At 44.5% G+C, this 27,685-nt stretch overlaps 1 pseudogene across 1 annotated transcript in view; it reads right to left on the bottom strand.

Moving 5' to 3' along the window:
• Positions 1-21,673, bottom strand: part of LOC311127285 (forkhead box protein N2-like) — a 52,996-nt pseudogene extending 31,323 nt beyond the window's left edge. Inside the window, exons 1-2 of the transcript XR_014615183.1 lie at positions 21,581-21,673; positions 21,381-21,496 (exon numbers count right to left, since the gene is read on the bottom strand). The product of XR_014615183.1 is annotated as a forkhead box protein N2-like (transcript). The remainder of the gene's footprint in view (positions 1-21,380; positions 21,497-21,580) is intronic.
• Positions 21,674-27,685: the final 6,012 nt, after the last annotated feature.

Genomic DNA, 27,685 nt, shown 5'->3' with positions numbered 1-27,685 from the left:
ACACGGACTTTCAACTCCCTCCAAAGATTTCTATGGGGTTGAGATCTGGAGACTGGCTAGGCCACTCCAGGACCTTGAAATGCTTCTTACGAAGCCACTCCTTCGTTGCCCGGGCAGTGTGTTTGGGATCATTGTCATGCTGAAAGACCCAGCCACGTTTCATCTTCAATGCCCTTGCTGATGGAAGGAGGTTTTCACTCAAAATCTCACGATACATGGCCCCATTCATTCTTTCCTTTACACGGATCAGTCGTCCTGGTCCCTTTGCAGAAAAACAGCCCCAAAGCATGATGTTTCCACCCCCATGCTTCACAGTAGGTATGGTGTTCTTTGGATGCAACTCAGCATTCTTTGTCCTCCAAACACGACGAGTTTAGTTTTTACCAAAAAATTATATTTTGGTTTCATCTGACCATATGACATTCTCCCAATCCTCTTCTGGATGATCCAAATGCACTCTAGCAAACTTCAGACGGGCCTGGACATGTACTGGCTTAAGCAGGGGGACACATCTGGTACTGCAGGATTTGAATTCCTGGCGGCGTAGTGTGTTACTGATGGTAGGCTTTGTTACTTTGGTCCCAGCTCTCTGCAGGTCATTCACTAGGTCCCCCCGTGTGGTTCTGGGATTTTTGCTCACCGTTCTTGTGATCATTTTGAGCCCCCGGGGTGAGATCTTGCAGATCGAGGGAGATTATCAGTGGTCTTGTATGTCTTCCATTTCCTAATAATTGCTCCCACAGTTGATTTCTTCAAACCAAGCTGCTTACCTATTGCAGATTCAGTCTTCCCAGCCTGGTGCAGGTCTACAATTTTGTTTCTGGTGTCCTTTGACAGCTCTTTGGTCTTGGCCATAGTGGAGTTTGGAGTGTGACTGTTTGAGGTTGTGGACAGGTGTCTTTTATACTGATAACAAGTTCAAACAGGTGCCATTAATACAGGTAACGAGTGGAGGACAGAGGAGCCTCTTAAAGAAGAAGATACAGGTCTGTGAGAGCCAGAAATATTGCTTGTTTGTAGGTGACCAAATACTTATTTTCCACCATAATTTGCAAATAAATTCATAAAAAATCCTACAATGTGATTTTCTGGATTTTTTTCTTCTCATTTTGTCTGTCATAGTTGACGTGTACCTATGATGAAAATTACAGGCCTCTCTCATCTTTTTAAGTGGGAGAACTTGCACAATTGGTGGCTGACTAAATACTTTTTTCCCCCACTGTATATATATATGTGTGTGTTAGAGGACAGACCAAAAACACTAGCTGAAGGGCATCCATCCATCCATCCAAAGATCACACAGGAAGAGCTTTTAGGTGATTAGCGCGTTCCTGCTGCGTAGTGAATTATCATCGCTGTTATGATTACCATCATTATCCTTGATCTTATAAAAAGGCATCAAAGTGGGACGCAGCAAGGTGAGCGAGGGGTGCGCTAGCTGGTTAATGGGCCACTTGTGTGTGAGAGTTGAGGGGTGGAGAGAGAGAGAGCGCGCTAATGAGAGATATTAGCTTGTTGACTTATCTCAATGCTAAGCAAATTGTTACTGGAGCAGCACCGGCCCAGATGGTGGCCTATCGGCTCATCTGCAATTTAAAACAACCCGCCTCTCCATCCGGCCAGCCCCGGCCCTCCATTATGAATGTGGTAACAGACAGACAAGACGACAGGTGCAGAGGCATATTAGGGTTTTTCCCTTGGAAACTTTATCCTTCTAATGCACTGATTTAAAGACACAAAATAACATGCAGAGGCATTAGGTTTGTGGTGACTTAATGACGTCTCCCCAGCCAGTTCTCTGTAGATGTGTACAGAAAAATGTGATGGCCTTAGTGGGTACAGTAGAGACAGAAAATAAGTCAGAAAAACAGAAGAAGAGAAGCCTATCTCCTGATCTGCAGAGTGGTTGCCGTGGCAGCAGGGCCTAGCTGTAAAGGGAAGTGATTGTACTATACTCTGTGGCAGAGCGAGGCATGAGGAGAAATCAATACACGCTCCGCTCAAAGTGCTGAGGCCAGCAGTCTACCCCCATTCTCCTCAAACCTCCCTCACAAAGACGAGGCTACACTGACAGAGAGACAGAGAAGAGAGAGGAGGAGAGAGACAGCAGCCCAGATGTCAGAAAAACACTGTCATTCCTTGAGAGTGCAGTAAAAGCCTACCTTACAAACTAAAACAAATTTCAATGGCACCACACTACAATTCAAACGTTGCATTGATATCTAAACATAATAATAATAATAATAAGCCATTTAGCAGACGCTTTTATCCAAAGCGACTTACAGTCATGCGTGCATACATTTTTGTGTATGGGTGGTCCCGGGAATCGAACCCACTACCTTGGCGTTACAAGCGCCGTGCTCTACCAGCTGAGCTACAGAGGACCACAACATGCCACTTTGAGGTTGATAGAGGTGGATAAAAGCAGGCAGACACACACCACACCAAAACTATTGACTCAAACCTCTAACACCTCTGTAATAGATAGTGTGTCACAATACTTACGCACACATTATGACAAAAGGTTGGTTAGATTTCAACTGATACTTGTTACAGTGGGGGTTACTTTACAACCTGGTCTGTCTGTTATTCAAACAAGTAGTAAGACAGAGTAGTTTGTGTCTTACTCTGTTGGTCAAACTGGTTTGTGTGTGTGTGTGTGTGTCTAGTCCGTCTGAGTGCAGCAGACAGGCAGCTCCACTGATGACAGGTTAGAGATACTACAGTAGTCTAATGGGGGCATTCCTCAATGAGGTTGAATATTTTCTGACACTGAGAAATGGATGTGGGTCTACTCTGTGCTAGAGGTGAAAGCAAACAGAGTTGAGTTGACACAAAGACATTAGATTCAGCCTCGCTTTCTCCTCATACAAAGGAGCAGTTGTTTTTGCTCTGGCGACATTTCACAAGCCCAAAAGTATTCTAAACAGAGGACTGAGCAAGGGGGAAACGCCTCGGGCCTGGTGAGGAAGTTCATTTACAAAGACGGCCCAACTCACAGAGAGAGAAACTCACAGAGAGGGAGAATAGCCCTTTCAAAAGGTGTGTGCATGTGCGTCTGCAGAATGTACCCATTGCCACAGCATGCACTGTCAGACAAACAGAGGGAAATAATAAACAGTTTTAACCAAACACAAAGTTGAGGATGAAAACAAAATGACCAACAACAGGGACGAGCACCACAATAACTTAGTGTTGTACCGATACCGAAACCACGGCAAAGAAAAAGAAAAGCGTGTTAGCTAAAGTCACAGAATAACCACAACAGAATAACCACAGGGCTTTATTTTTTTAAACACTGAACAATATGTTGATAACTGGTAGAACTAAAAAAACAATTAGAATATCTTCAATTCATAAAATTCTATAAAACATTATTAAATAACAGAATATCTTAATTTGTTCTTATGCAAAACCATATCTGAGAGCATACAAAATAATTTTACAATAAACTGTTTTAAAATGTAATTTGATACATTTACAGTGGGGAGAACAAGTATTTGATACACTGCCGATTTTGCAGGTTTTCCTACTTACAAAGCATGTAGAGGTCTGTAATTTCTATCATAGGTACACTTCAACTGTGAGAGACGGAATCTAAAACAAAAATCCAGAAAATCACATTGTATGATTTTTAAGTAATTAATTTGCATTTTATTGCATGACATAAGTATTTGATCACCAACCAACCAGTAAGAATTCCGGCTCTCACAGACCTGTTAGTTTTTCTTTAAGAAGGCCTCCTGTTCTCCACTCATTACCTGTATTAACTACACCTGTTTGAAGTCGTTACCTGTATAAAAGACACCTGTCCACACACTCAATCAAACAGACTCCAACCTCTCCACAATGGCCAAGACCAGAGAGCTGTGTAAGGACATCAGGGATAAAATTGTAGACCTGCACAAGGCTGGGATGGGCTACAGGACAATAGGCAAGCAGCTTGGTGAGAAGGCAACTGTTGGCGCAATTATTAGAAAATGGAAGAAGTTCAAGATGACGGTCAATCACCCTCGGTCTGGGGCTCCATGCAAGATCTCACCTCGTGGGGCATCAATGATCATGAGGAAGGTGAGGGATCAGCCCAGAACTACACGGCAGGACCTGGTCAATGACCTGAAGAGAGCTGTGACCACAGTCTCAAAGAAAACCATTAGTAACACACTACGCCGTCATGGATTAAAATCCTGCAGCGCACGCAAGGTCCCCCTGCTCAAGCCAGCGCATGTCCAGGCCCGTCTGAAGTTTGCCAATGACCATCTGGATGATCCAGAGGAGGAATGGGAGAAGGTCATGTGGTCTGATGAGACAAAAATAGAGCTTTTTGGTCTAAACTCCATTCGCCGTGTTTGGAGGAAGAAGAAGGATGAGTACAACCCCAAGAACACCATCCCAACCGTGAAGCATGGAGGTGGAAACACCATTCTTTGGGGATGCTTTTCTGCAAATGGGGACAGGACGACTGCACCGTATTGAGGGGAGGATGGATGGGGCCATGTATCGCGAGATCTTGGCCAACAACCTCCTTCCCTCAGTAAGAGCATTGAAGATGGGTCGTGGCTGGGTCTTCCAGCATGACAACGACCCGAAACACACAGCCAGGGCAACTAAGGAGTGGCTCCGTAAGAAGCATCTCAAGGTCCTGGAGTGGCCTAGCCAGTCTCCAGACCTGAACCCAATAGAAAATCTTTGGAGGGAGCTGAAAGTCCGTATTGCCCAGCGACAGCCCCGAAACCTAAAGGATCTGGAGAAGGTCTGTATGGAGGAGTGGGCCAAAATCCCTGCTGCAGTGTGTGCAAACCTGGTCAAGACTTACAAGAAACGTATGATCTCTGTAATTGCAAACAAAGGTTTCTGTACCAAATATTAAGTTCTGCTTTTCTGATGTATCAAATAAATACTTATGTCATACAATAAAATGCAAATTAATTACTTAAAAATCATACAATGTGATTTTCTGGATTTTTGTTTTAGATTCCGTCTCTCACAGTTGAAGTGTACCTATGATAAAAATTACAGACCTCTACATGCTTTGTAAGTAGGAAAACCTGCAAAATCGGCAGTGTATTAAATACTTGTTCTCCCCACTGTACATTTTAGTCATTTAGCAAACTCTCTTATCCAGAGCGACTTACAGTTAGTGAGTGCATAAAAAAAATGTTCTTCATACATCAGGGTTATTTGCTCATCTATGGCCATAATATTGGGTCAAATTACATTCATTTGACCAATGATTCATTAATCATTACAGCTAAATATTTTAATGTATTAAATGAATAGTTTAAAATAGGGAAAAAAAAGTATTTAGTCAGCCACCAATTGTGCAAGTTCTCCCACTTAAAAAGATGAGAGGCCTGTAATTTTCATCATACGTACACGTCAACTATGACAGACAAAATGAGGGGGAAAAAATGCAGAAAATCACATTGTAGGATTTTTAATGAATTTATTTGCAAATTATGGTGGAAAATAAGTATTTGGTCAATAACAAAAGTTTCTCAATACTTTGTTATATACCCTTTGTTGGCAATGGCACAGGTCAAACGTTTTCTGTAAGTCTTCACAAGGTTTTCACACACTGTTGCTGGTATTTTGGCCCATTCCTCCATGCAGATCTCCTCTAGAGCAGTTATGTTTTGGGGCTGTTGCTGGGCAACACGGACTTTCAACTCCCTCCACAGATTTTCTATGGGGTTGAGATCTGGAGACTGGCTAGGCCACTCCAGGACCTTGAAATGCTTCTTACAAAGCCACTCCTTCGTTGCCCGGGCGGTGTGTTTGGGATCATTGTCATGCTGAAAGACCCAGCCACATTTCATCTTCAATGCCCTTGCTGATGGAAGGAGGTTTTCACTCAAAATCTCACGATACATGGCCCCATTCATTCTTTCCTTTACACGGATCAGTCATCCTGGTCCCTTTGCAGAAAAACAGCCCCAAAGCATGATGTTTCCACCCCCATGCTTCACAGTAGGTATGGTGTTCTTTGAATGCAACTCAGCATTCTTTGTCCTCCAAACACGACGAGTTGAGTTTTTACCAAAAAGTTCTATTTTGGTTTCATCTGACCATATGACATTCTCCCAATCCTCTTCTGGATCATCCAAATGCACTCTAGTAAACTTCAGACGGGCCTGGACATGTACTGGCTTAAGCAGGGGGACACGTCTGGCACTGCAGGATTTGAGTCCCTGGCGGCGTAGTGTGTTACTGATGGTAGGCTTTGTTACTTTGGTCCCAGCTCTCTGCAGGTCATTCACTAGGTCCCCCCGTGTGGTTCTGGGATTTTTGCTCACCGTTCTTGTGATCATTTTGACCCCACGGGGTGAGATCTTGCGTGGAGCCCCAGATGTCTTCCATTTCCTAATAATTGCTCCCACAGTTGATTTCTTCAAACCAAGCTGCTTACCTATTGCAGATTCAGTCTTCCCAGCCTGGTGCAGGTCTACAATTTTGTTTCTGGTGTCCTTTGACAGCTCTTTGGTCTTGGCCATAGTGGAGTTTGGAGTGTGACTGTTTGAGGTTGTGGACAGGTGTCTTTTATACTGATAACAAGTTCAAACAGGTGCCATTAATACAGGTAACGACTTTCCCCCTTCTGATAACCAGGTGGCGAATCGCATCTCTGCATGTCTGGCAGACATATCAGTATGGATGACGGATCACCACCTCAAGCTGAACCCTGGCAAGACGGAGCTGCTCTTCCTCCCGGGGAAGGACTGCCCGTTCCATGATCTCGCCATCACGGTTGACAACTCCGCTGTGTCCTCCTCCCAGAGTGCGAAGAGCCTAGGCGTGACCCTGGACAACACCCTGTCGTTCTCCGCCAACATCAAGGCGGTGACCCGCTCCTGCAGGTTCATGCTCTACAACATTCGGAGAGTACGACCCTGCCTTACACAGGAAGCGGCACAGGTCCTAATCCAGGCACTTGTCATCTCCCGTCTGGACTACTGCAACTCGCTGTTGGCTGGCCTCCCTGCCTGTGCCATTAAACCCCTACAACTCATCCAGAATGCCGCAGCCCGTCTGGTGTTCAACCTTCCCAAGTTCTCTCACGTCACCCCCCTCCTCCGCACACTCCACTGGCTTCCAGTTGAAGCTCGCATCCGCTACAAGACCATGGTGCTTGCCTATGGAGCAGTGAGGGGAACGGCACCTCTGTACCTTCAGGCTCTGATCAGTCCCTACACCCAAACGAGGGCATTGCGTTCATCCACCTCTGGCCTGCTGGCTCCCCTTCCTCTGCGGAAGCATAGCTCCCGCTCAGCCCAGTCAAAACTGTTCGCTGCTCTGGCACCCCAATGGTGGAACAAGCTCCCTCACGACGCCAGGACAGCGGAGTCACTCACCACCTTCCGGAGACATTTGAAACCCCACCTCTTTAAGGAATACCTGGGATAGGATAAAGTATTCCTTCTAACCCCCCCCCCCGCCCCAAATTGTAAAGTGGTTATCCCACTGGCTATAGGGTGAACGCACCAATTTGTGAGTCGCTCTGGCTAAGAGCGTCTGCTAAATGACGTTAATGTGCCCTTGAGCAAGGCACTTAACCCTAATTGCTCCTGTAAGTCGCTCTGGATAAGAGCGTCTGCTAAATGACTAAAATGTAAATGTAAATGTAAATGAGGACAGAGGAGCCTCTTAAAGAAGAAGTTACAGGTCTGTGAGAGCCAGAAATCTTGCTTGTTTGTAGGTGACCAAATACTTATTTTCCACCATAATTTGCAAATAAATTCATAAATTTTTCTCTCTCAATTTGTCTGTCATAGTTGACGTGTACCTATGATGAAAATTACAGGCCTCTCTCATCTTTTTAAGTGGGAGAACTTGCACAATTGGTGGCTGACTAAATACTTTTTTCCCCACTGTATATTGCAATAGTCTACACACCATAGAAATACAATGGATTTTACACAGCATACTACAATTTCCAGAGTGCATTTAATCTCCCAGGGTGTAATGCTCTGCCCAGGGCTGCTGGACCCAAGGGCCCAGAGTTCAGGCATAGAGTTTCTAAACCCAGAGGCGCAACATGGCGAGACTTCCGGGAACACGTGTGAAGCAGACCAAGCAGACAAGGCCGGGGTTTGGGGTTTAAGAAGTCAATGAGAGAAGTGAAACCTTCTTCCTTAGTTGTTAACTTTTCTCGAAATCTAAAGGTATAATCTAGATTAGAGACAATGTCTTAAGTAGTTGAACATGTTATTACTCCTACCTCGAGAAAGTGACAGACATTTTCATTAGTCAAAAACAACTGCATATTGAAGGCGTGACTTTGATTTGACGGCCTGCACATGTGCAGTTCGGTGCGAGACGACCGTTAGACCCGATAACGTCTTTCTGCACATGAGCTTAGCTAGCCAACGACGCTAACACATCGCCTACAAGCGTGATCTGGGATTTCTATTGGAGAAACAGCTTCTGCCCATCTTCATGCTGTACTGTCTCTGGTTCCGGTCTAGAAGCACGGTTCTGACTGCTCCTACAGTTTTGCGTCGGTACTGCAGTTTAACTGACGCCCGGCCCTGAAGGACAATTTCCATAGACGGCCACATAGAGATGTCAGATTTGAAAATTCCTAATAAGACCCTTTAGTCATCAGCTTTGTGCACAAAACATCCATTGAATTATTCAAATAATTGTTGCTGAGGCCGGTTTCTTTTCCATCACTCACAGCCGAAGATAATAACATTTTATATTCATCTGTCTCCCATGTTTTTGGATAATACAGTGATGATGTCGTCGCTGCTTGCACTGCTCCCTGTGCGCACTGAGTGCTAGTGTATGTGATGTTGGTCCGTATCAACCGGTTGCAACCCGGATATACAGTAGATTAGCCATGAATCGGCGTATGCGAATGTGAGTAGATTACCTTGAACACAACAGGCGGACATCTTGGACGCAGTCTCCAGCTCTTATTATACCTCAGTGGCTGGACCCTGCTGGCTGGCTAGTGGCTACTGCTAGCAAGCCCAGACAAACACTAAGTATTCTAAAATATATTGTTTCCTTTCAAATCTATTGTGGTGGCATACAGAGCCAAAATGATGCAAATTGTGTCAATGTCCAAATACTTATGGACCTGACGGTGTGTGAGTGTGTGTATATGTATACACACACACACACACACACACAGGATGGCGTAACCAGATGGGATGGCGTATCACTGCAGAATGCCACCACCGTGCTTCACCATAGGGATGGTGCCAGGATTCCTCCAGACGTGACGCTTGGCATTCAGGCCAAGAGTTCAATCTTGGTTTCATCAGACCAGAGAATCTTGTTTCTCATGGTCTGAGTCCTTTAGGTGCCTTCTGGCAAACTCCAAGTGGGCTGTCATGTGCCTTTTACTGAGGAGTGGCTTCCGTCTGGCCACTCTACCATAAAGGCCTGATTGGTGGAGTGCTGCAGAGATGGCTGTCCTTCTGGAGGGTTCTCCCATCCCTACAGAGGAATTCTGGAGCTCTGTCAGAGTGACCATCGGGTTCTTGGTCACCTCCCTGACCAAGGCCCTTCTCCCCCGATTGCCCAGTTTAGCCAGGCCACCAGCTCTAGGAAGAGTCTTGGTGGTTACAAACTTCTCCCATTTAAGAATGATGGAGGCCACTGTGTTCTTGGGGACCTTCAATGCTGTACCCCCACACCATAACACCTTTGCCTCCATGCTTTACGGTGGGAACTACACATGCGGAGATCATCCGTTCACCCACACTGCGTCTCACAAAGACACGGCGGTTGGAACCAAAAATCTCAAATTTGGACTCCAGACCAAAGGACAGATTTCCACCGGTCTAATGTCCATTGGTCGTGTTTCTTGGCCCAAGCAGGTCTCTTATTATTATTGGTGTCCTTTAGTAGTGGTTTCTTTGCAGCAAACAGTTGATGTTGAGATGTGTCTGTTACTTGAACTCTGTGAAGCATTTATTTGGGCTGCAATTTCTGAGGCTGGTAACTAATTAACTTATCCTCTGCAGCAGAGTTGACTCCGGGTCTTCCATTCCTGTGGTGGTCCTCATGAGAGCCAGTTTCATCATAGCACTTGATGGTTTTTGTGACTGCACTTGAAGAAACTTTCAAAGTTCTTGAAATGTTCCATATTGACTGACCTTCATGTTTTAAAGTAATGATGGACTGTCATTTCTCTTTGCTTATTTGAGCTGTTCTTGCCATAATATGGACTTGGTATTTTATCAAATAGGGCTATCTTCTGTGTACCCCCCTACCTTGTCACAACTCAACTGATTGGCTCAAACGCATTAAGAAGGAAATAAATTCCACAAATGTATGCACTCACTAATTTTAAGTCGCTCTGGATAAGAGTGTCTGCTAAATGACTCAAATGTAAATGTAAGAAAGCCACACCTGTTAATTGAAATGCATTCCAGGTGACTACCTCATGAAGCTGGTTGAGAGAATGCCAAGAGTGTGCAAAGCTGTCATCAAGGCAAAGGGTGGCTATTTGAAGAATCTCAAATATAAAATATATTTTGATTTGTTTACTACATGATTCCATATGTGTTATTTAATAGTTTTGATGTCTTCACTATTATTCTACAATGTAAAAAATAGTAAAAAATTAAAGAAAAACCCTTGAATGAGTAGGTGTGTCCAAACTTTTGACTGGTAGCTATGTATGTGTGTATATATATATATATATATATATATATATATATATATATATATATATATATATATATATATATATATATATATATATATATATATATATATATATATATAAAGAAGTAGGCTAAACTAAAGGGTTGCACTGGAATGTGGATCTCCGTTTGTCTACCGATCGTTCAGCGCGCTGCTGATGTCTGACTGCTGACTTTTTCATGTGATTCTACATGTAAAAATCACATCCAGCGTGGCAGATGTGTTGTTGCCTATCCTCACCACCTGGGGGCGGCCCGTCAGGAAGTCCAGGAGCCAGTTGCAGAGGGAGGTGTTCAGTCCCAGAGTCCTTAACTTAGTAATGAGCTTTGAGGGCACTATGGTGTTTAACGCTGAGCTGTAGTCAATGAACAGCATTCTCACGTAGGTGTTCCTTTTGTCCAGGTGGGAAAGGGCAGTGTGGAGTGCAATAGAGTTTACGTAATCTGTGGATCTGTTGCGGCAGTATGCGAATTGGTGTGGGTCCAGGGTGTCTGGGATGATGTGAGCCATGACCAGCATTTCAAAGCATTTCATGGCTACAGATGTGAGTGTTACGGGGCGATAATCAGTTAGACAGGTTACCTTGGTGTTCTTGGGCACAGGGACTATGGTGGTCAGCTTGAAACATGTAGGTATTACGGACTGGGTCAGGGAGAGGTTGAAAATGTCAGTGAAGCTGCGCTGACCAGCTGGCAAGTATGCTCTGGGTAAACGATGTGAAGGCCTTCCAAAGTACAACTCAGCCATCGCTGAACACTGATACTCTATCTCGTAGGGGTCATGTGGTTTTGAGTTCAGTCAGTCGGTGTGCAAACATTGCACCAGCTAACACAGAGCTACGTGGCAGAACTCACATGCTGCAGAATCATGTCTTAAAGACCAGTACAAGGCAACTTTCTAAACAAATTAAAATGCTTGCGCTCATTCCAGAAATTTATTTGTGTGGAGAATGCCAGCAAAGCTTGTGAATACTTGTCAATTCAAAATCAATGACGTAACATAATAATTATTTCATAATCTAATAACGCTCTCCTCTCAGCTTTTTTCTTGACATTGATTGCAATGTAATAATTTGACACCAATGTGAGTCATTGTGCATTCTTTAAACATAGGCCTACACCATTATGAATTCTGTGTTACTGTACTACACAGAAGCCTTTAAAACCACAGCAGCACCACCCTAGTGGATAGGCTGTTTCTCTGCAGCTGACAATGAAACAGCTGAGCACCCTCACCTCCCCAAAATGCTGATCTGTGTCAGCCAAGCTGCTCTATGTCCTGCATCTCTATTAAACCCAGCCTGTTTATTAAACAAAGAGTGACCCTTACAACGGTCTCAGACCGCCTCACTCTCCGAAATCGGAGGGAGGTTTCTGAGGGACTAAATGCAAAGTGGCTGTGTCAAATTCAGAGATGTCTACAGCCTCAAAACGTGACGCAGTTCTAAACTCGCAGAACAATGACGGTCCATGTACACTGAACTCTGCACGGCCAAACACATGCAGATCCCAAAACATGCCCAATTAACACGTTCCCTAAAGCCTTAACACTCAGTTAAGTCTAGGGCTTGGAATTGCCAGAGAACTCACGATATGATATTGTCTAGATACTTAGGTACCGATATGATATGTACTGCGATTCTCACAATTCTATATGTACTGCAATTCGATACAGCAATTTTATTGTTCCAAACATATTTCTCACCATATGTCTGCTGCAGAGGGACAATAGAGTGGTTTGATCAGTCATGGAAATAAGTGCTGAAAACAAATTGGCTTCCTATTTAAAAAGAAGATGGAGAACAAGCTATGAAGGAAAAATACTGGAGTTTTGGTGCAGGTACAGCCAACTAGCGCAAAAATATTGTAATATTGTCAAAATGATACGGTACAATATCCCGGTATGTAACCGTATCCATTTTTCCCCCCATCACTAGTAAAGTCACACTAGTCTTAAACAGACAGGATCAGAGACCGAAGCTTTCAGAAGGTACATAGCAACTGTTGCTCTGAGCGGTGGGTGTGTGTCAGGAGATTGAAAATGCGAGCAGCTGCAGTCATTAAAAGCAGTAACCTCCAAACAAAGGCCAGATCATATCAGCAGACAGACAAGAGCCTTGATGGGTTGATAGGAGGCAGTGGCAACAGCCAAGTTGGCTGGTTCAGTGGGATAAACCAGAAGCCACCAGAGACGGAGCAGGAGAAGAGGGACTGTTCAGAGAGAGGACAAGAAGGTGTGATGGTCCTGACATGAATCAGGGAGACTAAAATAAAGAACTGAGACAGACATAGTTTTTCTGCTCCTCTTTCACTTCCTTTAAAGCTGCAATATGGAACTTTCTGGGCGAACCGACCAAATTCACATAGAAATGTGAGTTACGCAGTAGATCTGTCATTCATTGAAAGCAAGTCTAAGAAGCGTTAGATCTGTTCCATGTGCGCTGTTTCTATGCTTCCTGTTCTTAGTTTTGTTTTTGCGTCTTTTACTTTCGGTTTTGTACACCAGCTTCAAAAAGCTGAAAACACAATATTTTTGGTTATTTAAAATATACTTCACAGCGGGTTAGATGGTAACAACGATTCTCTACACTTATTTTGTCACAAACTGAAATTAGGCGAACTATTTGGATTTTTGCAACCAGGAAATGGCGGCGCGAATTCTGCATATTGCACCTTTAAATTATACAACCTGAGTTGAATACAGGACTGAATTGTTTCATTTTTTCATGCAACACTGAGGTCTTGTCTACACTTGACACTTGCATGCGACTTCTGCTATCATAATACGAAGATCACATTGAAAAGACGGGTCTAGACGCACAAAAGTCGCTTTGTGGTCTGATTGTGTTCAGATCTGGCTTAACACATCAGGAGGTGGTCAGGGATGCATTGTGTGCAGATTTCTCCTCAGTCTGGACGCAATCAGGCTACCGAAGGCGCAGTGGGTGACATCATCAGCACTCCTCCCACAAGTCTCCGAGAGGCACCTTTTCATTATAATGTTGGAGGAAATACGTTCCTAGCATGTGAGGAACGTGTTTGCTGGCCTCATAAATGCTAACCAGCTAGCAAATATTTAGAAAAACAAGAGTTACGCTAACCCGTTTGCAATCCCTTTAGCATTGCTTGCTAGCTTGCAGACTGGCCTATTCCACCGTTTGTAGAATGCATATTGGCATTTCAATATAGCCCGGGAAAAGGGAATCCGTAGGTGTAGATGCATGACATGTTGGGAATTCCATGATCAGAACTCTATGATCAGAATACTAAAGCTGCATGAACTGTCAAGTCTAGACGGCCTGAGAAACAGTAAACAGACTTCAAAGAGTGGTGAACATCTTGCTACCGTGTCTGTCCATCAAAACCAGTCATCTATGACTTAATGTGATTGTGTGTCTTAGTGATCTTTCTTCCACTGTTATTTATACTGAAGAATGTGTTTGTTTCATATTATTGTTTTGCTTTTGTGTTTGCTTTTCATTTATTGTGTAATTGATGTGTTTATAGATATAGAGTAATTGTTTATTGATGGTCTCAGCATGACTCCCTGGCTACAAGGTTAAATCAAATAATACACCATAGAGGACCCAATGTTTGAAGGTCGTTGTTAAATCACTCTGACCTTTTCTAGACTGGCTCATGATCAGACTGGTTAGCTACATGAACTGCACCAAACTTTTTTTGTTCCTGCAGGCAAGTAGTGTTTTCTAATTGTAATGCCATCTCAAACCCCACACGCTACTCCAGATAGGCCTAGTCGCTACACACATCGTTATCGTTGGAGCACCAGTTGTCTTTGCACCTTGAGTGTTAATTGGGTATAAAGGGTGTTGAGTGCAGCACCTTAGCACACTGGAGTCAATAGAAGAATAGGAGTGAGAGAGGTTAGTTGACCATTCCCGTCTCCTCTCCATAAGACTTCCAGACATGTCAACTTCTTTCTTAAGGACTGCTGCTAATCCCAATGGCCTCCATTAGACAGCCCCAGTTAAGAGAGAATCCCCTAGCACACCACTACTATAGTTCTGAAGAGGTATAGGCTAACCTTTCATCATTCTGGGTCAAAGTCCATCACACTGTGATAACATGGCATTGTTGTTAACGTAATAGGGAATGCTTTGTATTCACAGACTGGTAGGGCCTTAAAATAACACACATACAGGCCTTATAAGTCCTTCATAACACTAATACATGTGAAGAACATGCAATCTAACAGCATTTACTTCTTGGAAAGTGGAATAACTAGCATATTACCTTGTGAAACATACATGTTTATGATAGAACTATCGCCTATAGGCAAGGCATGACGAATGTATTAAGTGTTACAAAGCACCTATTGCCTCCTACATGTTTCAGAACCATTAGTGTTCCATACCCTTGTCTCCAGAGTGAGATGGATAATGTCAGTCAGTCTGGTACACTTTAACATGTCCCAGAGGACAAGGACAGAATATTCACCAAGATTGAAGAAGCTGGCTCTTTCTATTGCACTTCTTGATTAAATGGCATGGCTCATTTCACTCTGTTGAATATGGTTAGTGTGTGTGTGTGTGTGTCAACACACAGAATTTAGATTCTAGAATCTAATGATGGCAATTTAAATAACCTTATTATGTGGAGCAGCCAAGATGACCGACCACACACACCCCTACACGCGCGCACACACACTTGTGACAATCTTTTCACCACGTGCCTGCGCTGCACTGAGAGATAGCCATTCCATAGCAGGGTTAGCAGCAGCATTACTAGGGTTATAGGCAGGGCATATTTATAGTCATGAATGCCATGAAAGAGAGAATTTCAGGCAGCTAAAACACTTACCCTTCTGACTGCAGCCCTCCTCTACAAGCATTTATACTTGTGCACACTATGGTATAGAAAAAAACATGCTTGCAAACACACAGGGTAGAAAAAATAATAACAGCAGATGGTTCCAAGAAAACCAATCATGTACAGTGTGCTCACACACAAACACACTATGGGCCTGAATTCCTGGCAGTAATCTAACGACAGGTTGATCACTTCTGTTCCTCTACTTTTGTCTCAGGCCTGCTTTGTTTAACTGTTTATCTGTGGTACAATTGTCAGCAAACAGCATCTGTTTGGCAAAACAGGAACACTGCCCCTCTCCACCCTCATGTCACACACACACGCCTGCATAACAAGACAACTACAGTAGGCAACACGTTTCAATCCAAATCATTTACATAGGATATTTTTTTACACTGAAATCCTGAATTTGTAACTTCTGTAAGAGGAAAAAAGGGACACAGTATCCCCTCTCGTGTCTGTGTGATCATATTACTGTATGTTATCACACCAACCGCCATACCTCTGGAGAAAAATTATGAATTGGCCGCCAACAGTCAGACAATCTTGTGATAATCCATTACGTCATGGACTTATTAGTGTAGCAGTCATTCTCACGGAACTGTCCCCCCCCAAAAAAATCACAAAATGTCCTCTTGAATCTCTGAGATTAGGATATGTACTTATCTATTACTATGTTTTGTGAACAGATGGTATGCATTTTACAAACATTTTCACAAAATGTTCATTGCCGTAACAGTTTTCGAAGTCCCAAAATTGACTGAACTTATTTTTTTAAAATTAACTATTTAATATTTATAATATTTTGTATCATTGCTCCCGTAATGAAAAGGCCTGAGTTAAACATAACTGAAAATAAAAAATATATATTTCAAATGAAATCATTATTAATTTTTTTTTTTTTAAATGTCTTAAGCTGTTTCGATAATGAGAAGGCCAAGTAGGGTAAAGGGGGTGTTATGAGAATAGAACCTCATTCTGAAGCATACAGTGCCTTGCAAAAGTATTCATCCCTCTTGGAGTTTTTCCTATTTTGTTGCATTACAACCTATAATTTAAATGGATTTTTATTTGGATTCCATGTAATGGACATACACAATATAGTCCAAATTTATGAAGTGAAATTGGGCGGCAGGTAGCTTAGTGGGTAAGAGCGTTGTGCCAGTAACCGAAAGGTCGCTGGTTCTAATCCCCGAGCCGACTAGGTGAAAAATCTGTCGATGTGCCCTTGAGCAAGGCACTTAACCCGAATTGCTCCTGTAAGTCGCTCTGGATAAGAGCGTCTGCTAAATGACAAAAAAATAAAAAATAAAAAAAATAAAAAAAATTGGAAAAATTAACTTGTTTCAAACAATTATAAAAAATAAATAACGGAAAAGTGGTGCGTGCATATGTATTCACCCCTTTGCTATGAAGCCCCTAAATAAGATCTGGTGCAACCAATTACCTTCAGAAGTCACATAATTAGTTAAATAAAGTCCACCAGTGTGCAATCTAAGTGTCACATGATCGGTCACATGATCTCAGTATATATACACCTGTTCTGAAAGGCCCCAGAGTCTGCAACACCACTAAGCAAGGGGCAGCACCAAGCAAGCAGCACCATGAAGACCAAGGAGCTCTCCAAAAAGGTCAGGGACAAAGTTGTGGATTAGTACAGATCATGGTTGGGTTATAAAAGAATATCAGAAACTTTGAACATCCCACGGAGCACCATTGAATCCATTATTAAAAAATGGAAAGAATATGGCACCACAACAAACCTGCCAAGAGAGGGTCGCCCACCAAAACTCACGGACCAGGCAAGGAGGGCATTAATCAGAGAGGCAACAAAGACACCAAAGATAACCCTGAAGGAGCTGCAAAGCTCCACAACGGAGATTGGAGTATCTGTCCATAGGACCACTTTAAGCCTTTACAGAAGAGTGGGCAGAAAAAAGCCATTGCTTAAAGAAAAAAAATAAGCAAACACGTTTGGTGTTCGCCAAAAGGCATGTGGGAGACTCCCCAAACATATGGACACCATAACACCTCTCACCCCAAGAACACCATCCCCACAGTGAAGCATGGTGGTGGCAGCATCATGCTGTGGGGATGTTTTTCATTGGCAGGGACTGGGAAACTGTCAGAATTGAAGGAATGATGAATGGCGCTAAATACATGGAAATTCTTGAGGGAAACCTGTTTCAGTCTTCCAGAGATTTGAGACTGGGATGGAGGTGCACCTTCCAGCAGGACAATGACCCTAAGCATACTGCTAAAGCAACACTGGAGTGGTTTAAGGGGAAACATTTAAATGTCTTGGAATGGCCTAGTCAAAGCCCAGACCTCAATCCAATTGAGAATATGTGGTATGACTTAAAGATTGCTGTACACCAGTGGAACCCATCCAACTTGAAGGAGCTGGAACAGTTTTGCCTTGAAGAATGGGCAAAAATCCCAGTGGCTAGAAGTGCCAAGCTTATAGAGACATACCCCAAGAGACTTGCAGCTGTAATTGCTACGAAGGGTGGCTCTACAAAGTATTGACATTGGGGGAGGGGGTGAATAATTATGCACGCTCAAGTTCTGTAGCTATGTGGTCCTCTGTAGCTCAATTGGTAGAGCATGGCGCTTGTAACGCCAGGCTAGTGGGTTTGATCCCCGGGACCACCCATACGTAAAAATGTATGCACACATGACTAAGTCGCTTTGGATAAAAGCATCTGCTAAATGGCATATTATTATTATTATTATATTATTATTTCTTGTTTGTTTCACAAGAGAAAATATTTTGCATCTTCACAGTGGTAGGCATGTTGTGTAAATCAAATGATACAAACCCCCAAAAAATGCTCTCGATGGTGCAGCTGTATAATTTTTTGAGGATCTGAGGACCCATGCCAAATCTTTTCAGTCTCCTCTTCACGACTGTCTTGGTGTGTTTGGACCATGATAGTTCGTTGGTGATGTGAAGCTCTCAACCTGTTCCGCTACAGCCCCGTCGATGAGAATGGGGGCGTGCTCAGTCCTCTTTTTTTCCCTGTAGTCCACAATCATCTCCTTTGTCTTGGTCACGTTGAGGAGAGGTTGTTATCCTGGCACCACACGGCCAGGTCTCTGACCTCCTCCCTATAGGCTGTCTCATCGTTGTCTGTGATCAGGCCTACCACTGTTGTGTCGTCGGCAAACTTAATGATGGTGTTGGAGTCGTGCCTGGCCATGCAGTCATGGGTGAACAGGGAGTACAGGAGGGGACTGAGCACGCACCCCTGAGGGCCCCCGTGTTGAGGATCAGTGTGGAAGATGTGTTGTTACCTACCCTTACCACCTGGGGGCGGCCCGTCAGGAAGTCCAGGATCCAGTTGCAGAGGGAGGTGTTTAGTCCCAGGATCCTTAGCTTAGTGATGAGCTTTGAGGGCACTATGGTGTTGAATGCTGAGCTGTAGTCAATGAATAGCATTCTCACGTAGGTGTTCCTCTTGTCCAGGTGGGAAAGGGCAGTGTGGAGTGCAATAGAGATTGAAGATCTGTGGATCTGTTGGGGCGGTATGCAAATTGGAGTGGGTCTAGGGTTTCTGGGATAATGGTGTTGATGTGAGCCATGACCAGCCTTTCAAAGCACTTCATGGCTACAGACGTCAGTGCTACGGGTCGGTAGTCATTTAGGCAGGTTATCTTACTGTCCTTGGGCACGGGCACTATGGTGGTCTGCTTGAAACATGTTGGTATTACAGACTCAGTCAGGGACATGTTGAAAATGTCAGTGAAGACACTTGCCAGTTGGTCAGCACATGCTCGGAGTACACGTCCTGGTAATCCGTCTGGCCCTGCGGCCTTGTGACCTGCTTAAAAGTCTTACTCACATCGGCTACGGAGAGCGTGATCACATAGTCATCCGGAACAGCTGGTGCTCTCATGCATGCTTCAGTGTTGCTTGCCTCGAAGCGAGCATAGAAGTGGTTTAGCTCGTCTGGAAGTCTTGTGTCACTGGGCAGCTCGCGGCTGTGCTTCCCTATGTAGTCTGTAATAGTTTTCAAGCCCTGCCACATCCGACGAGCGTCAGAGCCGGTGTAGTACGATTCAATCTTAGTCCTGTATTGACTCTTTGCCTGTTTGATGGTTCGTCGGAGGGCATAGCGAGATTTCTTATAAGCGTCCGGGTTAAATATAGATGAAAACTCTCTTGGTAAATAGTGTGGTCTACAGCTTATCATGAGATACTCTACCTCAGGCGAGCAAAACCTCGAGACTTCCTTAGTATTTGATTTTGTGCACCAGCTGTTGTTTACAAATATACACAGACCGCCACCCCTTGTCTTACCGGAGTCAGCCGTTCTATCCTGCCGATGTAGCGTATAGCCCGCTAGCTGTATGTTGTCCATGTCGTCGTTCAGCCACGACTCGGTGAAACATAAGATATTACAGTATTACTGACATGTATGATTAATGTTTTTGCTATTTAGAAGTCACATTCCGATTAACTTCAAGTGTAATGAGAGCGGCTTTATCGCAATGCTTAGTCATACCGGACGAATTTATGCTTGCTTGAACAGCAATTGCTCACATACACATGAAAACATGAAATGGCCCCAGGAATCGATAGAACATTGCTCAGAGATGCACAAAAACAGCAACAGTCCAAATATTTCCTTTAAGACACTATGTTGGTGTTTCCTTTATTTTGCCAGTTACCTGTAGCTACTCGAAAGGCAATTTGACACTAAACCCATTGCATGTCTAGTGACGTGCTGATATGCTCCAATATGTGACGAGGGTCTTCAGAGTTGCTGTGGGGACTTCTTCCATCATCAGTGAGCTGTGTCGCTGTCCCATTATGCATTATGTCAAAGACCACACTCCATTTCAACTGACAAAATTGCAACTCCGGGACAATCTGTGCATGTGAGTGATTGAGGATTTGACTCAATGTCCATCCAGATATATATTGCATTGAGTGCAGGCCAACTCATGGGACATTAGAAGAGGTTTAGCGGAATAAATTAAAGGTTAGCAAGCTACCTTTCGCTTGATCAGCTCTTCGATAACCCCTGGAACACGTGTCACTGGCAATTTCCCTCAACGAGGAATCAATAACAGTAAAATATTTCACTGACAATTTTCACACAATAAAATGAGGTTATCGCTGTTTGATAGACCGACAACACGGAAAACTGGCTACAAAGTCACAAACATGGAAACCATTCCCCCCTCCCCTTGCTACTGTCGCCCAACAAAGTTGCCCTACATTTTATCCTCAAATGAAAAAGCGTCCTTGCATTAACAACTCACCGACTTGTTTAAAATACTATTTCAGATTACTTTAAAATGTTCCATGCTCCAAATTAGACAAAAATGTCACGCCCTCATTACTTAATATGAAATAAGTTCAGTCAGTTATCGAGGTGGTGTCTGACAGAAATCGTCGAACTCGCAGGCAGACTCGTGTCATGACGGAGTAAACATAACAGTCAAGAATCTACAACGACACATTTTCATCGTATGACTGCATGCGCAAACGAGTCATTTGATTTGACCCATTAAAACTGTTGGGAAAGTAGCGAAGCCATCCAATCTGGATACAAAATATCCACCGTCGTTACACATTGTTGCAATTGATATCTAAGTCTGTAACAGTGTTTCATGCATGCTCAAATTATAATAAAAACATTGGACGGTGAATTGTATCTCGTTGGCTACTGCTCGGTCACAAAAGAAGTTTGCTACAGTTAGCTCGATAGCTAATGCCACATGGAAGACAAGACGCCAAAGACAACTTCTTAGCACAAGGTAGCTCTAGTCTAGTATATATCGTGGACTTGAGAAACTCAGTTAAGCAAAAAATAAAATAACACAAACACTAAATAATTGAAACGTTTCAATATAACATTGTTTATAAGCTTACCATACCATAACGCAAAGCTAGAGTTCGGAGAACAAATGGGGGAAGTACATGTTGTCCGCTATAGAACTGCCATGCTGGCTGCTCGAGCCATCAGTCACTGCTCCCATTTACTTCGCGCTGCCTTTCACCGGCCAAGAAAAACACAAAGCATTCTGTAATATCTCATAACATAAAATGAAATAAAGACTCATTTTCAACTACTTACATTCATGCACGCGGTGCCTGTAAAATAGCAGTATGGCTGGAATCGTGTGTTCAGGTGTCTGTCTCAGTCTCTCACACGGTGTCGGAGATCACATCGGCAGCTACTTCCTCCATACACGTAACGCAACCAAACCCCTCACCGTCGCCAAGGCAACAAAACCACTTCAGCCAATCATAACCCCTCCCCTTCCATATCCCCTGGCAACTGCCGCAGCGCAGAAGCACAGCGTTGATTTGTGCGCGCCGACGCCGCTACGCAATTTTTGTTATTTTCTTTTCACTGAAGTTCATTATGTAGCCTGACTTGAATATGGCGCATTGTAAACGCAATTAAATAAGTGAGAACAAGCGCACAGTACCATTGTTTTATGTCTCCAACGAATACAGTTAATTTCAACTGTTAGAATAAACTGCACAGCATGTGGTGGTGAAAGTGGGGATTAAATAAATAGAAAAGCCATCTTCTTCACTTTGGCGGGGAACTCCAGCCAGAGGCATCATGCACATACGGGGCACAGGGGCACGTGCCCCCATCAGATTTGTCCTTTAAAAAAATTGATTTGAGTTTTTTTCCTGTAGTACTACTAGCCACCTAGCAATTTTATGAAGTTACCACAGATAGGTTCGCAATCTCCCAACATCAGAACTAGAAGCCATTTCAGGCTGTCAATCAAGTTAGAGTAGCTAACTTGTCTAACTATCTTAGCTGGCATGACTGCTGGCAAGGTTGCTAGACTTGAGAAAAGCAAGCAATAACTAAATGTACTGAATAAGACACATTCCTTTTAATCTTTTACCCAAATTTGAGCAGATGCAGAGAAACATATTTTGTTTCTTTTTAAAAAATAACCAGGAGGATACATACAGCTCAAGAGGTATGCTTAGAAATGCAGAAAAATATACATATTTTTTTACATAGAATTAAGCATAATGATAATTTCTCTAGGTTGCAGGAAAAAGCTATTTCAGGTGTTTGAAAAATGCAAAATTCTCCAATTTATGGTCGGGAGACCTAGCCCCCCTCTGGACAACCCACCAGCCATCCTCACGTACTTTGTGCCCCCTCAGGTTTTTGGGGTGCATGATGCCCCTACGCTTGACTGATATGCACAGTATTACACAGTCATGTAGACCTACAGTATAATGGCAAGGCAGCATTATGTGTATTCTGGAGTGGCGCCTATTACTAATTTGATAGCCTATGGGCCACAGTGCAACTCTATGGGCTCTCTTAGCATCACTGAGTTTACACCAAACTGTAACTCTCACATCGGAGTGTGAAAGCTGACTCACTTTAGACATCCTCCTCCCGCTCCTCTGTCCTCCTCCTCTGTCCTCCTCCTCCCGCTCCTCTGTCCTCCTCCTCCCGCTCCTCTGTCCTCCTTCTCCCACTCCTCTGTCCTCCTCTGTCCTCCTCTGTCCTCCTCCTCCCGCTCCTCTGTCCTCCTCCTCCCGCTCCTCTGTCCTCCTCCTCTGTCCTCCTCCTCCCACTCCTCTGTTCTCCTCCTCCCACTCTTCTGTCCTCCTCTGTCCTCCTTCTCCCACTCCTCTGTCCTCCTCCTCCCGCTCCTCTGTCCTCCTCCTCCTTCTCCTCTGTCCTCCTCCTCTGTCCTCCTCCTCCCACTCCTCTGTTCTCCTCCTCCCACTCCTCTGTCCTCCTCTGTCCTCTTCCTCCCACTCCTCTGTCCTCCTCTGTCCCCCTCCTCTGTCCTCCTCTGTCCTCCTCTCCTCTGTCCTCCTCTGTCCTCCCGCTCCTCTGTCCTCCTCCTCTGTCCTCCTCTGTCCTCCTTCTCTGTCCTCTTCTGTCCACCTCGTTCTTGTTTTTTTTAGAACCTCCCTCAGAGATATAACTCTGAAAAGCTACCAAAGTAGTATAATTTGTGGTGGGCCTATTTACAATGCTTTTGCATCTTTCTTCCAGTGGAAACAGAAACACACCCTGTTCTGCTTCATGTCCTTCAGTTAGTTCAACTGGACAAACAGGATCTTCTGTGAATGGGTGGTGGTATGCTACAGTCAAGCTGGAGTCAATGAAACCAGCCATTAGAGGGTTAAACAGGACCTGAAGTGTTTGTTTACCCAGGTGTTGTTCTAACCCATATAACTCCTTTTCACGTTGATGTTTTTTTAATGTAGTTTTTCTGGGGTTTGAGGCTTGAAAAAAGCAAAAAAATCAGACATGTGGTGCGCTCTCAAGTCTTTGATTAGAAGTCTCAGTTTGGAGTTTTCTTCATTCACTTGTTTTCTTTTTGAAGCTGCTGTTTCTGTTTTTTTCCCCCCAGCACAATTCACCATGGCAACTGTCAGTGACTGGGTCACATGGCCTATCTCATGCTTGGAGAATAGGAAAGGATGGACAGATGATGCAGGCATCTGTCTGTTGGTTTCTGGTTTATTGGTTAAAAGTAATTTGTGGGAGTGGAATTAATCATCCCCAAAATTGCCCCTTTGAATACAAAACCCCTACAAACCCTTTAAGGCACGTGTCAAACTCATTCCACGGAAGGCCGAGTGTCTGTGGGTTTTTGCTCACCCTTGTACTTTATTGATGAATTAAGGTCACTAACTAGTAAGGAACTCCCCTCATCTGGTTGTCTAGGTCTTAATTGAAAGGAAAAAACAAAAACCCACAGACACTCGGCTCTCCTTGGAAATGAGTTTGACACCCCTGCTTTAATGTCATTTGACCTACTGTATGTCTTATTGTGAACCACATTCCGTCTAGAGAGATATTTGGAGAGCCAAGGCCCATTATATTTCTCTTGAATAAATGTTTGGTATGTCGGTGGCTTGTGTAGTCACCAACGTAGCTCTGATGGTCATAATTCCCATTCACTATTCCAATTCTACATTCTTTATTTATCGTCCCTGAATGTGCAGGTGTGTTTCGGTGTGAGTGAATGCACGTAGTGTTTGTATGCTCTAACACAGACCTAGCTGAGATAAAGAGGAACAATACAAATTGAGAATGGTATTCATGGTATCTTCCATAGCCAGTCTCCCTACTAGAAAGATGTGCCATGAGAGCGTATGAGAGGGAGAGCGTAATGATTTATGACCAACGTCAAAATAGAATCCTTGAGTTCATCCTCATCATTCACTAACTCTACTGTCTGTACGTTGCCTTGGCTCAGGTTGCCGTGACATCATTTCCATGAAGGCTAAGAGTTATCCATATAGCCAGAAGCAGCGGTCAGTCTGTAGCAGACTCACTCTGCCCCAACTTTATTCTCCTCCTTCCCTGTATCATTCCTTCCTCTCCTTCCCTCCCGTATCACTCCTTCCTCTCCTTCCCTCCCTGTATCATTCCTTCCTCTCCTTCCCTCCCGTATCACTCCTTCCTCTCCTTCCCTCCCTGTATCATTCCTTCCTCTCCTTCCCTCCCGTATCACTCCTTCCTCTCCTCCCCTCCCTGTTTCACTCCTTCCTCTCCTTCCCTCCCTGTATCACTCCTTCCTCTCCTTCCCTCCCTGTATCACTCCTTCCAATCCTTCCCTCCCTGTATCACTCCTTCCTCTCCTCACCTCCCTATATCACTCCTTCCTCTCCTTCCCTCCCTGTTTCACTCCTTCCTCTCCTTCCCTCCCTGTATCACTCCTTCCTCTCCTTCCCTCCCTGTATCACTCCTTCCTCTCCTCCCCTCCCTGTATCACTCCTTCCTCTCCTTCCCTCCCTGTATCACTCCTTCCAATCCTTCCCTCCCTGTATCACTCCTTCCTCTCCTCCCCTCCCTATATCACTCCTTCCTCTCCTTCCCTCCCTGTATCACTCCTTCTAATCCTTCCCTCCCTGTATCACTCCTTCCTCTCCTTCCCTCCCTGTATCACTCCTTCCTCTCCTCCCCTCCCTGTATCACTCCTTCCTCTCCTTCCCTCCCTGCATCACTACTTCCTCTCCTTCCCTCCCTGTATCAATCCTTCCTCTCCTTCCCTCCCTGTATCACTCCTTCCTCTCCTCCCCTCCCTGTATCACTCCTTCCTCTCCTTCCCGCCCTGTATCACTCCTTCCTCTCCTTCCCTCCCTGTATCACTCCTTCTTCTCCTTTCCTCCCTGTATCTCTCCTTCCCTCCCTGTATCACTCCTTCCTCTCCTTCCCTCCCTGTATCACTCCTTCCTCTCCTTCCCGCCCTGTATCACTCCTTCCTCTCCTTCCCGCCCTGTATCCCTCCTTCCTCTCCTTCCCTCCCTGTATCACTCCTTCCCCTCCTTCTCTAGCTGGATGATGAAGTTGCAAAGGGAGAGGAGAACAAGATATAGCAATCACCAGGGCAACAGAGCTGACTGAGGATGCCTTGAAAAGACATGGCCATTAGTCTTTGTGTCTGCTAATCTGATTTTAAAGCTGTTACTACAATCTACAGCATTATGCCCCAGCGACCGCTGACAGTGGTGGGTCCAGAGACCTGATTCAGGGTGGAGGGCATGGCACAGACCAGATCACTGACAAACAGTCCGCCTTGGTTTTCATTTAGGATAATATTTATGAAATATAGAGAGGCAATAGGAGATCATTAGGTAATATAGTTAGATAGGATGCATACTGTAGCGTAGGTAATGTATATAGATAGGACTGAAGATTGAGTTATGTATTAATGGGGAGGGTTATGGAAGGGGATACAGACAGTAGATGGGGACTGGTGGTTGATAAGTCAGAAGATTGAGGAGAGATGGAGGAAGAAATGGAATGCCATGAGGAATAGAATGTTAAGAGATGAACTGACCCATTGGGCACAGACGTCAATTCAACTTCTAGTTCACGTTGGTTCAGTGTAATTTCATTGAAATGACATGGGAAAAACGTTGATTTAACCAGTGTGTGAGGTGGTAGTGGAGGGATGGAATATGAGGAAGGACGCACTGTAGATACGGAGTGTATCTGTGTGTGTGAGTGTGTGTCAGAGTGTGTGTGTAGCTGTGTCAGAGTGTGTGTGTAGCTGTGTGTCAGAGTGTGTGTGTGAGTGTGTGTCAGAGTGTGTGTGTAGCTGTGTCAGAGTGTGTGTGTGGCTGTGTGTCAGAGTGTGTGTGTAGCTGTGTGTCAGAGTGTGTGTGTGGCTGTGTGTCAGAGTGTGTGTGTAGCTGTGTCAGAGTGTGTGTGTAGCTGTGTGTCAGAGTGTGTGTGTAGCTGTGTCAGAGTGTGTGTGTGGCTGTGTGTCAGAGTGTGTGTGTAGCTGTGTGTCAGAGTGTGTGTGTGGCTGTGTGTCAGAGTGTGTGTGTGGCTGTGTCAGAGTGTGTGTGTAGCTGTGTCAGAGTGTGTGTGTAGCTGTGTGTCAGAGTGTGTGTGTAGCTGTGTGTCAGAGTGTGTGTGTGGCTGTGTGTCAGAGTGTGTGTGTGGCTGTGTGTCAGAGTGTGTGTGTAGCTGTGTGTCAGAGTGTGTGTGTGGCTGTGTGTCAGAGTGTGTGTGTAGCTGTGTCAGAGTGTGTGTGTAGCTGTGTGTCAGAGTGTGTGTGTAGCTGTGTCAGAGTGTGTGTGTGGCTGTGTGTCAGAGTGTGTGTGTAGCTGTGTGTCAGAGTGTGTGTGTGTGGCTGTGTGTCAGAGTGTGTGTGTGAGTGTGTGTCAGAGTGTGTGTGTAGCTGTGTGTCAGGGTGTGTGTGTAGCTGTGTGTCAGAGTGTGTGTGTAGCTGTGTGTCAGGGTGTGTGTGTGAGTGTGTGTCAGAGTGTGTGTGTAGCTGTGTCAGAGTGTGTGTGTGGCTGTGTGTCAGAGTGTGTGTGTGGCTGTGTGTCAGAATGTATGTGTGGCTGTGTGTTAGAGTGTGTGTGGCTGTGTGTCAGAGTGTGTGTGTAGCTGTGTGTCAGAGTGTGTGTGTAGCTGTGTGTCAGAGTGTGTGTGTGGCTGTGTGTCAGAGTGTGTGTGTGAGTGTGTGTCACAGTGTGTGTGTAGCTGTGTCAGAGTGTGTGTGTGGCTGTGTGTCAGAGTGTGTGTGTAGCTGTGTGTCAGAGTGTGTGTGTGGCTGTGTGTCAGAGTGTGTGTGTAGCTGTGTGTCAGAGTGTGTGTGTGGCTGTGTGTCAGAGTGTGTGTGTAGCTGTGTCAGAGTGTGTGTGTAGCTGTGTCAGAGTGTGCAGTATATCAGGAGTGGTGTGTGTGAGAGTGTGAATATGTGCTAGCTTG

This window comes from Coregonus lavaretus, assembly GCF_964263955.1.
Source record: "Coregonus lavaretus genome assembly, chromosome: 1".
In the NCBI taxonomy this organism is placed as follows: domain Eukaryota; kingdom Metazoa; phylum Chordata; class Actinopteri; order Salmoniformes; family Salmonidae; genus Coregonus; species Coregonus lavaretus.
Note: the sequence above shows the minus strand (reverse complement) of the source record. Positions and strands in the feature narration are given on the sequence as shown.